The 16489-nt window shown below is 39.0% G+C and overlaps 1 protein-coding gene across 2 annotated transcripts in view; it reads right to left on the bottom strand.

Annotated features, from left to right (window-relative positions):
• LOC131568899 (poly(rC)-binding protein 3-like) overlaps positions 1-16489 on the bottom strand; it is a 496267-nt gene that overhangs the window by 89685 nt on the left and 390093 nt on the right. The gene's annotated exons all lie outside the window — the stretch shown is intronic.

The following is a 16489-nucleotide window of genomic DNA, read 5'->3' as shown; positions in this document are numbered from 1 at the left end:
AAACAAAGCCAGCAGAATTGTTTTTTTACATTTCTTTCCTGAAAATACATATCCAAATTACATATACAAAGCCTTTACTACCTCAATCTCACTAGATATTGTTTTCACTGGAACCAATAAAAGCCTAGAGTAACTTAATTTATCTTATTGGTATTACTGCATAGGGATGGGAAAGGCAGATTAGGCTCCAATTTACAGTACTAAAAATAGTCAAATACACTTGCTGTAGGCATTTTAAAAATAGAAACTCATTTTAAAAGAAAAGAAATATATTTTAAGAGTTCCTCTAAATCCACACCTTCTTGCAAATTTTGATTTTGAAAACATGGATTAAACCCCCAAGACTGCTCCAGTGGAAAGCACCAGGAACTCAGCCATAAGAATAAATGGTAGCCACATCAATGGTAATGGAAATCGTAGGTAAATTAATTGCCTACAAACATGCCTTTATTGTAAAAAAAGAAGTCAAGATAAGATTGATTTGTTACAATGTAGATGTTAGGTGTTACAGAGTCCATTAGTGAAATAAAAAGTTAGAGTAAATCCATCACTGTCAATTAAGATGCATTAAATGTAAGATTGCTTCTGGCGTTCTTACACATGTAAAGACATTTACCTTTAGGCTACTGTTAGTCGGCCTCTGTGTGTGAGCATCAGCCTGCCATCACAACGCTCAAATAAGATACACACTTTAATCAGCTGTTTTTCTCATTTAAAGATGAACTGCTAAGCAAAAAGCTATGTCCCTATTGCTGCTTTAGGATGTATTAAAGAACTCAGCAGCAGGACTGAGCATTTTTGCTTAAACATTGTGTGCTAATGTCTTTTGTCCTGCTTTCTTCTCTGGTCCCTTCCCCAGCGAGCAGCTCTGGGCAATGAATCATCTCGATTCGTAGAAGTTTTATTGTTTGCTCCTTTTCAGAGGCACATGCTGTTTCATCTTGTTCTGGATCTAGGTGTTTCCACCACCTCCAAAAAAAGGGCAATAGGTTTTGGGAACTCGCAGAAAGCCGGGATGCCTGTCAGCTCCCACTCCCACACCTCAAAGAAGGGCTGTGTCAGCCCAGGCTGCCGCACTTGGGGGAAGCGCCCTCCCTGCCAGCTCGGATGGAGTGTGTGACAGCCCAGTGTGAAGAGGGACCCTGACCTGCTGCTGGGTTTGACACACTTCTGAAATTCACTAAAACTTCTCTGGATGACTCTGGGCCGTCATTGTCCTCATGAATCCCAGTCCTCCTGCTGAACCAACAGTGACAGACAGACTGTTCCCACTGCATGATTACATAGATACAGGAGCAGAAAGTAAAGAACAAGAACCCACCTTTTCCTGTAGGAAACCAGGCCCATTATCAGTACTATCTCTGCTATTAGAGGCATCACCAAACCTACATAGGGAAAATAACCAACACTGTGGAGAAAAAAAAAAGTATTTCTCTAAATGCCACCCTCCTGTCCTCTCCCATTCCTGCCCACCAGCTTTGAAGAGGGCAAGATACAGCTCTTTGTGAATTCACTGGGCACACTTTCAGCCATCTCAATGAATGAATGGGACGGCAGAAATAAAAGAATTGTAACATTTTGTTCCATACGCTGAACCTCAAAGGTCTTGATCTCAAAATGTCACTGGTCAGAGATGTCCAAATAAATATGCTTCAGAAGAATTTTAACCTTTAATAAAAAGGTACAAGTACTTTCCAAGGATATATGTCTTCAGCACTAATATAATATATATAAACAAAAACAAACCCAGCACCACAGATGGTCTTTAATGACACCTAATTTACATTACAAAAGCAGAATTGGATGTTTATGGACCTGGCAAAGGATTGAAAAAGACTGCTTTACCTTCAAACTGCTACTAAAAAAAGCCTCCATTTCCATAGATGTGTCCCAATGCACTACCTTTTCAGTAATGAGCGCTGGAAGATCTAATCAGAGACAGGTGCCTACAGAAACACAAATCCACATCCAGTGGCTCTTTCAGACAGCAAAATTCACCTCAGTAATTTCCCTTTTTGCAGAGAGCAAGCCAACTTTAACTCCCTCTTGAACTTTTAAACTAGGGTTTAAATGAGACTTGGGAGAGGTATTGTTGTTACGTTGACCACCTGCCTGAATGCTTAACTTAGGTATGAGGTAGATCATACAGCACACGTGTCAACAAGCCTTGTGATCAGTGGTGTCAAAGGCTGACAATACATCTAATAATAACCAGCACAGGCACCTCCATATTCAGCACTCATTTTGCTAGGAGTCAATTATCCACCATCTATTCAAGGGCCTTTTGAAGTCCTTCTTGTGTTACTTGAAAATGAAATTACACCAGGTCAGGTCACTTGAAATGGCTGAATTTCTTGTTGGCTGAAGTCCACATCTCCTTTTTTCTTTTTTGGCTGTATGTCAATGCTAGCTGCAAACTTCTAGTAAAGCTGCAGTATTGTATTTAATTAATTAATTATTGATTAAAAATAAGTTTTTAATCCAAGCTAGCATTCAGAGCTCAGAACTCCTTGGGATCAGTCAGTTTTATTTAGTTTTGGCACCAGTGACTCTACCCAGAATTTCTTAAGCCCAGACTTCTAAGGGCAACTGCTCCTTGAGTGCCCTGTTACAGCCCCTGTTTTCAGAGTACTGAGGTCTGCCACAAACCTCAGTGAGATGGGAAATTCAGAACCCTAACATCTGAGCTCCAGAACAGGGAGCACCGAGTGAGCTGCCTCAGAAGTGCTTTCACCCGGCCGTCATCCAGGTTCTTCTAATCTTTTCAGTTTCAGCATCCTCCTTCTGCTATAAACTCCACATTATTCCTCTACTTTTCTCTCCTTACCCATTTAGATTACAAAACTGGCTTTTCTTTTCAGCTACCTATAAGCTGATCTGACATCGCTGTCAGAAATTCACATTCCACATAGAAAATCATCACAATTATAAGCTTTAATATTTCTTTGATGAAGAAAACAATCCTGAGAGATTAACTGCTTTGTTAGGACATGTACCTGGAAATATCTTTATGTAAGTAATCATTCCATAAGGAGTGAAGAAAGATTTCAACTAAATAAAGAAACAATGGTGATATTCTACCAATGAGCACAGAGGTTTGTGCCCAATCCATACATGGTGAAGAAAACATGATGTCAGAAAAGGGTAGGAAAGCCAACTGAAGGAAATCTGCTGCAATTTTACTCTGTCACTGATCTAGGTGATCTAAGGTGACCACTGCTCAATGTCCCCTCCTGTAGGCATGGCTACCAGACTTTTCTGTTCAAGGGACGGAGACATCTCTTAGGGACACATACTAAGAGGTAAGTTAGTGTAAAGATGGAGATGTTACAACAAAGGTTCAGAAAGAGAAATGCTCAGAAATATCAAAGCCTCTCCATGACATCAAGTGATGTCTTGCTCTGCCTCCTGGTCGAGGCCATTTTGCTCTGACCAACAGACAAGCAGTTATATCAACATCTTTGAAATGAAGTAATAAATTTTGGGTCAATCATCTCATTTCCTTTCCTTCCAGCCAGGAAGGATCAAAATATCAATGATAAAATTTAAAAGTATTTTATGTCCTCTTCCATTGTACCCCAAGAAAGTTTAGGACTGAGTCTTAGATGGGTGGATGATGGTTCAGTTAAGAATACATTTGTATTGAAAAACAAAGCACAACCTACATTTACAGTAAGAAAAGTTACTCCACAAAGCTGTGAGAAAGTGAAACAGCAAGACCTCATTGGGGAGCTCATTTAGAGAAAGCACAGCAGGATGTGTAGCCACAGTAAAATAATATTCAAAAAATCTGACCTAGATAACAGTATTTCTTAGTGACTAGAATTCATTAAAAATAACAGATTAAAAATGCACTGCACAGAATTCTTTGAAGCCTGAGTGTCATACTCAGATTAAATAACTGATCTTATGTAAAAATGAAAGCAACTTTATTTTTTCCCTTAACATAAAAATAACAACAAAGAAAGCTGTGAGTTCTGCTATTAAGAAGAAGTTAATAATAAGTTAGAATACGAAAAAGAGCTCTGACTTTGTAGGGTTTTATATAAGTGAACACTGTCTTTGACTATGAGTGGAGGTGACAAGCTCACAGACCTAAGTGCTGTGGGATACCAAATACAAAAGCAGAACTCAGCTAAGTCTCAAAGTTTCCATACTATAAACCTAAAGTATTTCCAGATAATTTTAGTGAAAAATATGATGATTAAGTTATGCTGTCTCAAGGTAGTAGTGTATCAGAATGTGCTAGGAAACGTCCTTTGCTACTTCCCTGCTTCTCCCTGAGTGCTACAGTAAAAATCCTTAGAAAAGGAATCTTGGGTGTGTCTCCTCACAGGGAAGAAAGGAAAATCAAGTCCTTTACTTCTTGAGAAAGTTTCTAAGTTGTGCTGAATAAAGCCCCAGGTTACTGCTCCCTTTCAGCTTCTGGACTCAAAGTTAACATGTGCTTAAGCACTACACTAATGCCAAAATGCCTTTCTACATCAAGTCTATATTAACCTTGCAAGTAGAGATGGTTTATTTTAAATGCTTTACTTTTGTATAAGCATGAATAAGGATGAGATTCATGGACTTACAGATTATTTTTTTCTCTAAAAATAACATGATGCATCACAAAATACCTTGTAGTGTAAAGTCAAAACTTTAGATCCCTGCAGAAGGTCCTCTGGAAATCTGAAAGATACTCTCCCAAACCAACAAAAACACTAATCAGATCTCTAGTTCACAATTTGCTAAAAAAGGGGAAGAATTACAGAACAAAAACATACCTTCATGCTTACCACATTTGACAAGTTTGACAATTTCTTAAAGATTACTTCAGAATCACCTTTGAATTGTACAACTCCTTTACAGCTGCATGGTTAGTCATTTGTCATATGAGAGTATATACTTTTGCCCTAAATCAGTTACAGGAGCAAAACTAAGATATTATCTCTTAGAAAACACTAAAACAATGTAGGTAAATGGGTGTGCTCCATATTTGTTGTTATTTATTTACTGCTTGTATTTAGTATTAGCTTTCTAATTAATCATCAAGGTTTTCTTAACAAACTCATTAAAGGAGCTCAATCAGAAGACGACTACAGTTACCAGCTAACAGAGGGCTCCTTCATTCCCTGAAGATAGCAAAGCACTGGTCAACCATGCTGCAGGAGAGGAATGGTTCACTGCAACTTCTCCACTCGGGACTTTAAGCCCTCTGCAAAGCAATTCCTACTGGATTTAACAGTGGTGACTGAAGAGGTCGCTGGTCCTCCCATCCAATTCCCACACCACTCCGCTGCCACAGTTAAATCTGATGAGTTAGTGACTCCAAGTTCCCTGCCGCCTCAGCTTACAGCTGCTTCAATACCAAATAAAACCTGAAGGTGAATCACACTGCCCTCAAGCTGGGAGCTGCAGTGGCTGGGGAGCAGGCACACTGCTTTTTGCTATTTTTACCTCAAGGATAAGAAATTCCAACAGAGGCAGGGCAAACTAGATGGCAGTAACTTCTTAAGCTGCCTCAGCCTGATCAATGGAGCTCTTCAATCACAGTCCACAGAGCAAAACCCAGCCTAGTTCCCCATCTGCTCCATGTAAGTCACCTACAATAGGATTTGCTAAAGTATATTGGGATTTGCTTTCTTTTGTTGGCCAAATCACTGACAAATCTCTTGAAGTAAACTTTTTATAACTCAGTTTCACCAAGCAGATGAAACTTCTTGGACAGACAGTTCTGCTCAGTAAAGCAGCAACGTAGATGGCTTTGGATCTTAGGCAAATTTGCAGAACCATCAGAATGAAATCTGACTGAAAGAACTTTGTGTGCACTTTGTAACTGCACTCTTGCATTTTAGAGCTGCTATTATGAGCCCTCACAAACTGTCATCTTGCAGGGCCAGTAATCTAGAGAAAAACTCGGTATTTTGGAATGAGCGCTCTTCCACCTGGCATTTATGCAGATTGTTTCAAAAGTCCTAACATCAACTGGCACCTGTTCAGGTGTCTCTAGTGACAGCTATTCCCTGGCAGTCATCTGCAAAATCTCCCTAGCATTTTCATTCTTACCATCCAGAACCATACATTATTTCACTGTGTTCAGACTTTAGGTCTACATATTAGGTAAAATTGCTACAAGGTCCTCCTGTTGCTTCGGAAATCTCTGGCAGCAGCCTTTTGCTGGATGCTGATTTACTGTGTTTGGTATCTGGCATTTCTGCATAATTTCCATCATCTGGAAGTTCAAACCATGGTTAACAGGCTGGATGGCTAACACAGGCTATGCTGCTTTCCTAATGTCAGAGTGCACGCTGCCTTCATCCCCCTGCCCAAGAGCGGAAAGGTAACGCTGCTCCCAGTTTTTACCTGATTTCTTTCTACTCCAGAAGCTTTGGAAAAAAAACTGTTCCAAACCATTTTCCTGTTTTACTGTTCATTCAGAATCATGATGCTTTTTTCCTAGATGGGTGTTTATTCTGGAGGTAACTGATGGATGTTTCTCCACTGTATAGTACAGAAAAAATCATTCCTCCCTTCCTGATGTTCCAAATAGCTGATTTGGGCTCTACATTAACCTTTGTAGCTGAAACTGTCCAAACTATTTAACGCTTAATAAGGAAGTTTCTTCTTTCATGCATGAATATGAGGTTTCTGCTTTTAGACTCTCGAGCTCCAGAAAAGAGCACAGCTTGCCGTTCCTCTATAATTATTTACTTCATTTCACTTGAGGCACTTCTGTGAGGAACACTTCAGTATGACTTAGGATCTTCAAAGCTAATTTACAGGTGAAACTGACAAGAGCACTAAAAGATGGGCAAGCCCAATATGCCATGACACTCCAAGTAAATGGAATTATATTAGGTAAGGAGAGTGCCATTTCAGCTCTGGAACAGGAGCTTGTTCTTTGGGAAAGTGTATCTGATCTCTAACACACGAGGGGAAAATCAGGAGCAACGTGAGGACATTGGATGGAATGGATTTACATCAGTGACAGAGGAGATGATGACTGGTTTTATAGAATGTACCTAAAAAACTGAAGCAGCCTCTAAGTCTCCTCTCCCCAGCCCTGAGCCCGCCCTGACCCCTAGGATGTAATTCAGAGGGAAAACAAACAAACCAAAACTACAACTCTCACCCGCACCTTTTGTTTATCCAAAGATTTTGTTCTGGTCCTAACAAATAGCTAGTTTTCACACAAAGGTCAGCAAACAGATAGCCAAACATCTGCATTTCCTTGAATTCTCCTTTGTTTTTTCCGTTGGGAAATACAGGAAAGTCTGTCCTTACAAAGACTTCCCAAAATCTGTACTTAGGCTGTGACTAGGTGATTCTTTGGATCATGCAAGCCCCAAATTCAGTAAAGCAGTTCAACTTATATTTTCAATTTATATTTTCAATTTATATTTTCAATTTATATTTTCAATTTATATATTCAATTTATATTTTTACTGCTGAGCTAAAAACTCACCTATATGTATGAGTCTCATTGAAACCAGATGGATTTAAACACATACTTTTACACAAGAGATACAGACTTAAGCATTATGTTCAACAGCTCTTCGGAGATGGGACTTAAGCAAGTCAAGGCAAGTAATATATTAAATCCATAAGTACTGCTCTCTGCTGCTGTGATAGCACAATAATTAAGATGTGGCTGCAGAAGTGGCAAATCATACTCTGTACCCCACAAAAAATATAAGTTAATGTAATTGAGGTACTTCAGACATATTGTTGGTTGCATCATGCTCCCGACCCTGTCTTTTGGGATTATTTTGTCTGATTTACTTCACCAGGAACAGATGAGTCCCAATTTCCACATGAAGAATTGCTCCTGTAATTGGGAGAGAACAGATTTTCAAGTTCAGATAAGGTAAAATTAATGTGCCAAAATGCAGGTAACTCACCTGAGGATGAGCCCCCTCAGACTACTGTCATAAATCATCATTACTTCAGTCCCTACTCCAGACACTGGAAGAGGCTGTCGTTTAAGCCATTGTCTGAAACACAATTTTGGTGACTGTAAAATCTCGTCTGATCCACAGGTATAAATCCAAATTAGCCACAGTGACTGACAGTTGTATTGTTCTCAAAATCCTTTATATTGAAAAAGTTTATATACGTAGAATTTACCATCAGAAATAATATCTTAAAAAAAAAATAAAATCTCATTGCAGATGGAGACAAGTAAATGACTTTCAAATGATTTTAGAAAAGCTCTTTTGCATTTACTAAAGCAATGAGTTTTAATATCCACACCTCAGGCTTGAAAGCCCAGAAATACTTCTTTAGCAAGGTAGAGTAGCAAGTGGAGACCAAGTAATAAACACATTTATAACCTAATTCTGTGATGATCATCACATGATGATCTCCACATACATGTATATACATACATAGATTTTTAACTTTATAATGTGTGTACTTTAAGAGGACATTAAAAATACATACATGAATTATTCATAACAATATAAAAATTGAACCAATATTAAAATTGAATTTAATTGAATGTGCATCAAATCAATGGAGTTTCCAATTATACAAATCTTAGTACTTCTTCAAAAAAAAGTAGCATGAAGGAATTACCATTTCCTTTTAATCGTATTATTTAAATTAAAAATATACTGAAATATACCTTAATCAAAACACAAAAAAGCACCAGTTTAACTGGTAAAATATAAAATATTTTATTTTATAAAAATATTGGTCTCTGTTTTGCTTGTGGTAGTGCTCCTCAGACTTATTACTGCAATTCTCTTGCAGTTTGGTTAAATGTCAATGCTCCAATTACTTTAATAGTCAAACTGTGCGCTATTTTCACCACAGAGTCATTCAGGCTTGTCATGTTTGACAAATCCAGTAATTGAGATGAACTCTTGGAGAATACTGACATGTAACCAGTCATTTCCTACAGCAGAACATTGACCTCTGCAGCACAAATCACAGAGGATTTATTCAGCAGCTTGAAAAAACAAACAGGCTTGTTAAGTTTAAGATCATAATTTCATACATCTCCATTCATTTCCTTGTTTATTCACTTTCTGTTCCATTGGGGTGGGAATTAAAACATTAGGGGCACTTTCAATAAGCACAAAAAAAGGACTACATCAAATATTCTGAAAAACTATTGTGAATTAAAAATGGCCCAGTAGATTATTAGAGGCTGAGTGCGCCGTCAGTCTCAAATCCCCCCTCAGTGCTCCCTACCCCCAAGCAGCTGCACCCCACCCCAGCTTCAGCTCATTAACAGAAGAAAGTATTATACTAATTACATAAAGTATTTATCAACAGTCATCATTTCAGTCCTTCCAGTACATTAACCCTTGCTGGGGCCCTTTTTATTTCTACTGTACCTCCCTGATGGGATTCTGCAGCTGGTGTGTAACAATGCACTGAAACCTCAGGCTCTCCTGATTCCCCTTGGATTCACTGAGCCAAGCACAAGGAGTGCAAAACCTACCAAGTGTGAGCTTGCTGGGCTGGCAGGTCCTTGGGTGATGCCTCTGAGACAACCATCAGTGTTTTGACAGGCCTGAACAGCTACAAGCCCATCACGTTCGCATTGAAAAACAAGTATTTTGCACTGACAGCTTGTTGCAAAGGTAAAATGCAACAAAGGTCTGCCATGAGGATGCAACCCAGTGCAATTGGAATTCTGAAGCTTCCCTGTGATCTACATTAACTGGAGATGTGATGCTACTTTTTTTATGAAAGACACTACAGACCTTAGAATTCAGAATTCAGCCCTTCTTTGGATGAAGCACTACCATTTCATATCATTAAATTAACTCTCCCTCAAAGCAATATAACCCCAAAAAGAATGAAGTGTGATCAAAAGCAAACGAGGAATAGAAATATAAGAAGATAAAGTAATTGACACAGACAACACCAGCTTCCAAGAAATTACCTTTGCAGCTGCCAAAATTAAGCATCCCTTTGAATGCTTCTGACTGCCCTCATCAGAGACAGTGGCTGGTCTACCAAACAGCCATTACCAAACCAGGCTTGTAAGAAACATTGCTTCATGTCCCCTCTCCCAAAGACTTTTTGCTTGATCTTTGTCAAATGAATTCACTTATCTATTTTACAAGCTGATAGATTGCTCTTCCCTGGAGTCTTTGTAAGAAATGTATTAACTATCACAGGTCACTTCGCTTCTGCAGGGGATAAAGACCTCTTACATACTAAAGACAGCATGTCCATATAATTTTTTTAATGCATTCTAATTCACAAGCAAGTGTATGGCAACCACCAAGATGACAGCACATCAGAAAACATCTGAGAAGGCAGAACTAAGAGAAAAAAACAAAACCCTTTGTAGGAAAAAAAAAAGCTAGAAATTACTTGTGCAAAATTCTATTTTCAGGAAAGTGTTCAAAATCCCAATAAAAGGCGAAAGAGAACAACTAAGCAGTTCTCTGACTAAATGACTATACATTTATTTCCATCCTGTTTCTTTCCAACATAATTTTTTCCATTAGGTGTGCAGTGCCCACCTGAGAGACAGAAACCAGGAACTACTACAAGGCTACTTGGAGTACCTGGCGGTGTACAAAGCCTTGGAGCTGGGGAGCAACAACAATATTCCCCCTCCATGCTGAGGTGATGTAACTCACATCAAAGGAATGCAGTTAACTGTCCCTTCAGGTGGGAACTGCAGATTCCAGCCTTTTCCACAGGAATGCACAAGATCTTCATGGAGGATGGTGGTTAGTCACTCACACATCACGCACCCAAACAGAAATCAGCCTGTGGTACAGGGCACAGCTGAGTGAAGCAATTCAGTGCATTTGCCCTGAGGAGTCTGACTCAGAGAGCAACAGGAGGATTCCCTCTCAGTACCAGTCCTTTCCAGTCTCGCAGTCCTCGCCATCTCCGCTCGTCACGCAAGCTGTGTCCATCTTTACCCAAAAGTGCATTAGCTGAGATCATGAATGAACTTTGTCTCTCGCATGACACAATTCCAGTTGAGCCTTCTAACAAGGAACAATCGGCACCAAGAAGGTCACAGGGAGGACCAGGTGCTCTCCCAAGGTACTGCAGGCTGGATAGCAGCATTCCCCGAAGGCACCACAGTCTCTTGCACCATCTGCATGCGACTGCAGCTGCCCAAGGGGTTCCCCTAAGCGCCAAAGCACCACAGAGTCCTGATCCACAGAGCACCTGTGGGCACCACCACAGTGCAGAGAGGACAACTCCTTGAGTTTAGCTACGAGCACTTATGGATAATGTGCATTAGGAGGCAGGAGGTTGCTACTCCCCAAGGCAGTGCCCCAAAGAAGAACAGCACATGTGCAACACAGTGGTCAGTGCCCTGCCCTCCACTCCACCATACAAAAGCTCTCCACCCACCTTACCAACTGAGGGAAAACAGGTTGTGTCCCACTGCCAATGTGTGCTGGGCATTTATGAACTTTTAGATTTATTTACTTCCTTCCTCCCCATCCACCTGCTGGTACATGACCACATTACATCACTGTTCTGGACAACCTCACACCCCATGCTCCTGAGCTGATGAAGCTTTTCCTTTCAGATACACCAGCCTTGCTACTCATGCCCCTGGCTTCACCACCTCCAGCAACAGTGGGACTCTGGCAGGTATCATTGCCTTTCTGTCACTGTGGAGAAAAGCAACATGCCAACTGAGCACACCAAAGACTGGAAGTCTGCATTACGCTGCAGGCAGAGCTTGAGATGTTGGTTATTGTATATGAAGTTATGAACAGGCATCAGACAACTGCTCAGCCCAGCTTTGGGAATTGGGGAAAAAGGTATTCTCCTGTCACAAAACGCAGTAAATCCAAATCTCATCCCCCTTCCTTCTCCACTAACTTTGAGCCAGGTCTGATGTATTCAAGTGACTATCCCTCTTCCTGTACCTTTTTGCCATAGCTACAGAGTAGATTTGCAATGTTGTACAAAAACCCCCCTAGGATAGCAATTCCCAGGCTTTTCATGAGGGCAACAAACTGTAGACCACAACAGGGAGCAAATTTTTCCAACAAACTGGAACATGATGACCTTCAGGATATGATTAAGGAAAGATGATCCTTCTGACAGAGGGGCTGCACTAGATGCCCTTTTGGGGTGCCCTGTAGCACTCTGCTTGCAAAGCCCCATTTATTGGGCAGCATTTGTGGCAGAGCTTGCATTCCTAGGTATTACACTCAGTATTACTGGCCTGTTAATTTGTTATTTACACAAGGTTATCTATCTCATCTGGTCACTAACACACAATTCAGATTATTTTCCATGACTGTTTCAAATTTTACTCATAGGTAAACAGGGGCAAAAAGCAACACTTATTAGCTGGTGGCTAATAAATCAGATATGCTTTCCAACATTTCACTTACACTGCCATACAAAGAAACCTACTGTACAGGAGATGGTTGCTAATGATTATATAAAAAACATGCTATACAAATCTCCAGACTTACATGATTTTTTTTTTTTTTTGTGCATAAACATCTGCTGCCTCATGAAGTTTATATTTTCTTTTAATAATCAGTATTTCTCAAGGAACATTTTAAGGTCTCAGAGATGGCCAAAGTCAGTTTTTGCTGACTGATTCAGAATCAGCCATATCTCTTCTGACAGTCTGAAAACAGATTATAACATCCTGTTTGGGTTTTTTTGAGGCAACATCCTTCTCTGCAATCAAAGTCCCAGTGAGTCAGATGTTTGCATACCTAGTGTGAAAAAAAGACTGCTCTTGCAAAAAGAGGCAACAGTGAGGGAGGAATAAAAGGGCAGAAAGACAGCATTATCTAGGATTTAAAATTGGGAAGGCAAGTGACTCAGAGGAGCAAAAATGCATAGGAATAAATAAGGAGGGTTGTGGCTTATGCCTTCCAAAGCTGCTACATTGCAGGGTGGCCTGCATGACAGGCAGGCAGGTTTGTTTAATTTCAGAAGACTCCAGGATGGAAGGAGAAGAAAATATTACTTGCAGTATATGTTTAGGGATATATTTTTAATGCTGTAACTCTTTGGGGACAAATACAGGACAGACATCTTGCTGCTGTTTGGTGGAAGAAAAAAGACTCTATTAGGAATATTTGCCCAAAGCTGTAACAATTTAAGGAAGTATCAACAGCCTTACATCAATAATTAGATCAACAAGGGGCAATGAAAGGCAAGTTTATTTACAGACCAGAAAACAAATGTGTGTTGTGTGCTATTGATCATATTCAAATATTTAACTACACCATATTAAAGTGTAATTTTTTTCTCAGTTACAAAATTAACACTCATTTTCTTAAAAAAAGTGGATTTTTCAGAATATTTTAGGTTCATTCACCGGGTTTTGTTTTTTCTTTTTTTTTTTTTTTTTTTTTGATTCACAGATAGTTGATGCTATACTGGCTTACAAAAGTTAAAAATACCTAAACATATTCTAAGTGTAATGGTTATATCTGTAAAGCATATAATAAATTGCTGTTAATAATACCTAATGAAGGACTTATTAACACATCTGGAATCAAAAGCCAAAGGGTCTAACATTCCCTGAACAATAATATATTCCTTTAAAATCACAGTAACCATTTCAGTCTCAGAAAGAATTAGTTTTGATTAAGTTCTGAATACATTTGCTCACATTAATATAAGTGTTCTTTAATATTCCTTTTATATTTACACTGCCAGCAACCGTACTAAGTTCTCTACAGAAGAGATGAAATCCTTGCCTTGGCAGGCGGCGGTGTTCAGAGAGAAGAGTGAGAGCAGAAAGCCAGCAGGAGCACTGCACGCACGTCGCTGAGCACACCCGTGTGCAGCGCTGGCACAGAGCGTGCTCTCCCCAAGCGCCACTCGCAGCCTCACACGCAGGAAGGTCTGCTCACACCGGGCTGCAGCCCACAAGTCACAGGAAAAAGGGAAGAGCCTTTAGGGTTGGTCCTAACAGGATACAAAGGGCACAAAGTGGGTGATTGTCTTCTCCTGGGAGCGTGGCAAACTGAGATGAAACACCCTCATTTACCCGTAACACTGCTCTCACAAACTTAGGGATGCACCGAATAATGAAAGAACATTAAGTAGTCAGGGCTTTTGGTGATACTAAATGAGATCTTTTAATCATATTTGCTTTATGTGGCTCTGGTAGCTATGATGCTTTTGGCAAAATCTTGTTTGAGTTGCTAGAGCATAATATAGAAACCCAGACTAAGATTTTTTCATTTATTCTGGGAATTTATACCATTTGGGCCATTCTAAGACAACACATCCTATGGCACTTTTTACTTTTTAGCCATAAAATTTGTGGTTATTATATAGAATTTTTAACATGTAAACATGCACAGATAATTGTAATATGCAGTCTATTTTTTATAAGTACACTTGTATATAATTTATATAGTATGTAATATATTTAATGTACATATATACAGTATGCTGTACTATGCCATTTTTCCTTAGGACACTGCAAAACTCTTTGTACTGGCTAAACAAGAGGAAACAATAGAAGATGTAATTTATTTATTATGCATCTTGGGCTTGCTATGTAACTATTTTTTTTCCTCTTTTACATCTATTTAATTAAAGTGAGAGTGTCACACAATTCTAAAAGGGGAAAACCTGAACAATGAACTGTACAAATAGGTGTACTGCACCACAACAATCTAATACCTAACCTCAATATCATAAAAGCATTTTACAGACTTTATCTGCATATTTATCTGTTCCTCTTTCAATCTGGAAAAATGGAGTAGCTGTTGAAAATACACTGTTAATTGTTCTCAAACATCTGTTGAATAACTCTTGAGAAAATATGAAATCAAAAGGGTACCTTTAATAGACAGTTTATTTTTTATATCTCCCTCATATACACATTCATAAATGTATATTACATACGTCAACCCCTAAAACTAACAGGAACCTTCAAATCACTTTGAGTAAAAATTGAATTTTTATTCCTAAAGGCACAAAGTTGCAGATACTGCCTACACTGAAAATGAAGCTAACATAAAAGTTTCCAAATGAGAAGAAAAAAAAGAAACAATTCTTCATACAATAAAAATAAATAATAAGGTGCAAAAACATATGCACACACACACAGACAGAGAAAACCTGTCTACAATAAGAAATTATTTAGACTAATGTTTCTGGTTGGTTTTCATCCCACCAGAACCCTATCAACAAAATTATAACCATGTATTACAGACTGCCTACTTACTGTTAACACACACTTAATCCTGCCAAGGCCAGTTCTACAGCAAACATTATCAGTGTGCAAACCACAAATGAACAAAATTACCATCTGCACACTGAAGAACAGAATTGCTAACATAATTATATCTCTTACATGTAGTAAGTACACAGTTGTTTAAAATTTGGATTTACAACCTGTTTTTCAAATAATGGCTTCAGTCTGCTTCCAAGTCACCAAGCTAATGGCTGTAATAAATAGCTATACCTCTTAATCAGAGAATGTCACAATAAGCATAGTGCATCTATCTATCTATCTAAGCTTTTTTGGCCATGTTATTATGGTTTATGAGCAGTTTTACCACCCATATGTTATGCTGTCATGTTCTTCTAAAAGCTGGTTATTAGGATTAAATGGAGAAAGTGAAATATGAATGCCTGTATAAATTGCAGAGATGAATGCTGCTAAAAGCAAGGTGTCCTAGGTCAGAGGAAGACATGTCATATGTTGCAGGGCATGCCACTTATTTCAGCAGGACACCCACACAATTTGCTTGAACTCTGTCAGGCTTTCTGACTCATTGCCACAGTTTGGTTTCATATGGAAAACAACAGCTGATACTCATTTGTTTCTACCCTAACATGTACCATGGCCCAAACACTAGAATCAATCCTTCTTTTCACCAATTTTAAAGCCAGATGCTGTGATGACTGTGTTATTCATCACATTAAGACCACTATACCTCATGAAAAATTATTGATAACCCTTTTTGACCTTAACAATACATCAAAATTCAGAGGACTACTTTCATTAGAACAAAAAGTTTGCAATGAAGTCTGACATCCTTAGATGCAGACACCTTCATGTTTGGTACAAAATACAAGAGATGCACAATGGGGTATAACCAGAAAACAAAAGGAAACCCCAAAAACCCCAAATCCACAAAGAACCTTGGCTGTGCAACTGACAATGAATTATGACTTGCATAAGAACAAACACTGTAAGGCTTAATTGATAGAGGGACAATTCTCATTCTGTGACATTTTAGCAGAAAAAAAACAGGCAGCAATTAGTGTGCTCTGCTCAGCACTGAGGAGGCCACATTTTGGTGCATTGCACTTGCAGGAGGTGTGGAGAAACTGAAGAGAATGTATAAGAAAGCAACATATGTAAGAGAGCTCCTGAAGGCCTCATTGAGAAGGAGAGACTGAAATGTGGGGTTTCCTTGCCTTATTAAAAGATGAGAGCTTTCCGAGAGAAAAAGGTTTTTATAAATGAGGACAGTGCTGGTTTTCTCTGTATCTGGACAAAAAAAAAAATCATTGATTTAACTGGAAATTTTAAAAAAAGGGTAAAAAAGGGGAAAAAGGA

Source organism: Ammospiza caudacuta, chromosome 1, assembly GCF_027887145.1.
Source record: "Ammospiza caudacuta isolate bAmmCau1 chromosome 1, bAmmCau1.pri, whole genome shotgun sequence".
NCBI lineage: Eukaryota > Metazoa > Chordata > Aves > Passeriformes > Passerellidae > Ammospiza > Ammospiza caudacuta.
The sequence above is the reverse complement of the archived record's forward strand: the minus strand, read 5'-3'. Positions and strand labels throughout refer to the sequence as shown.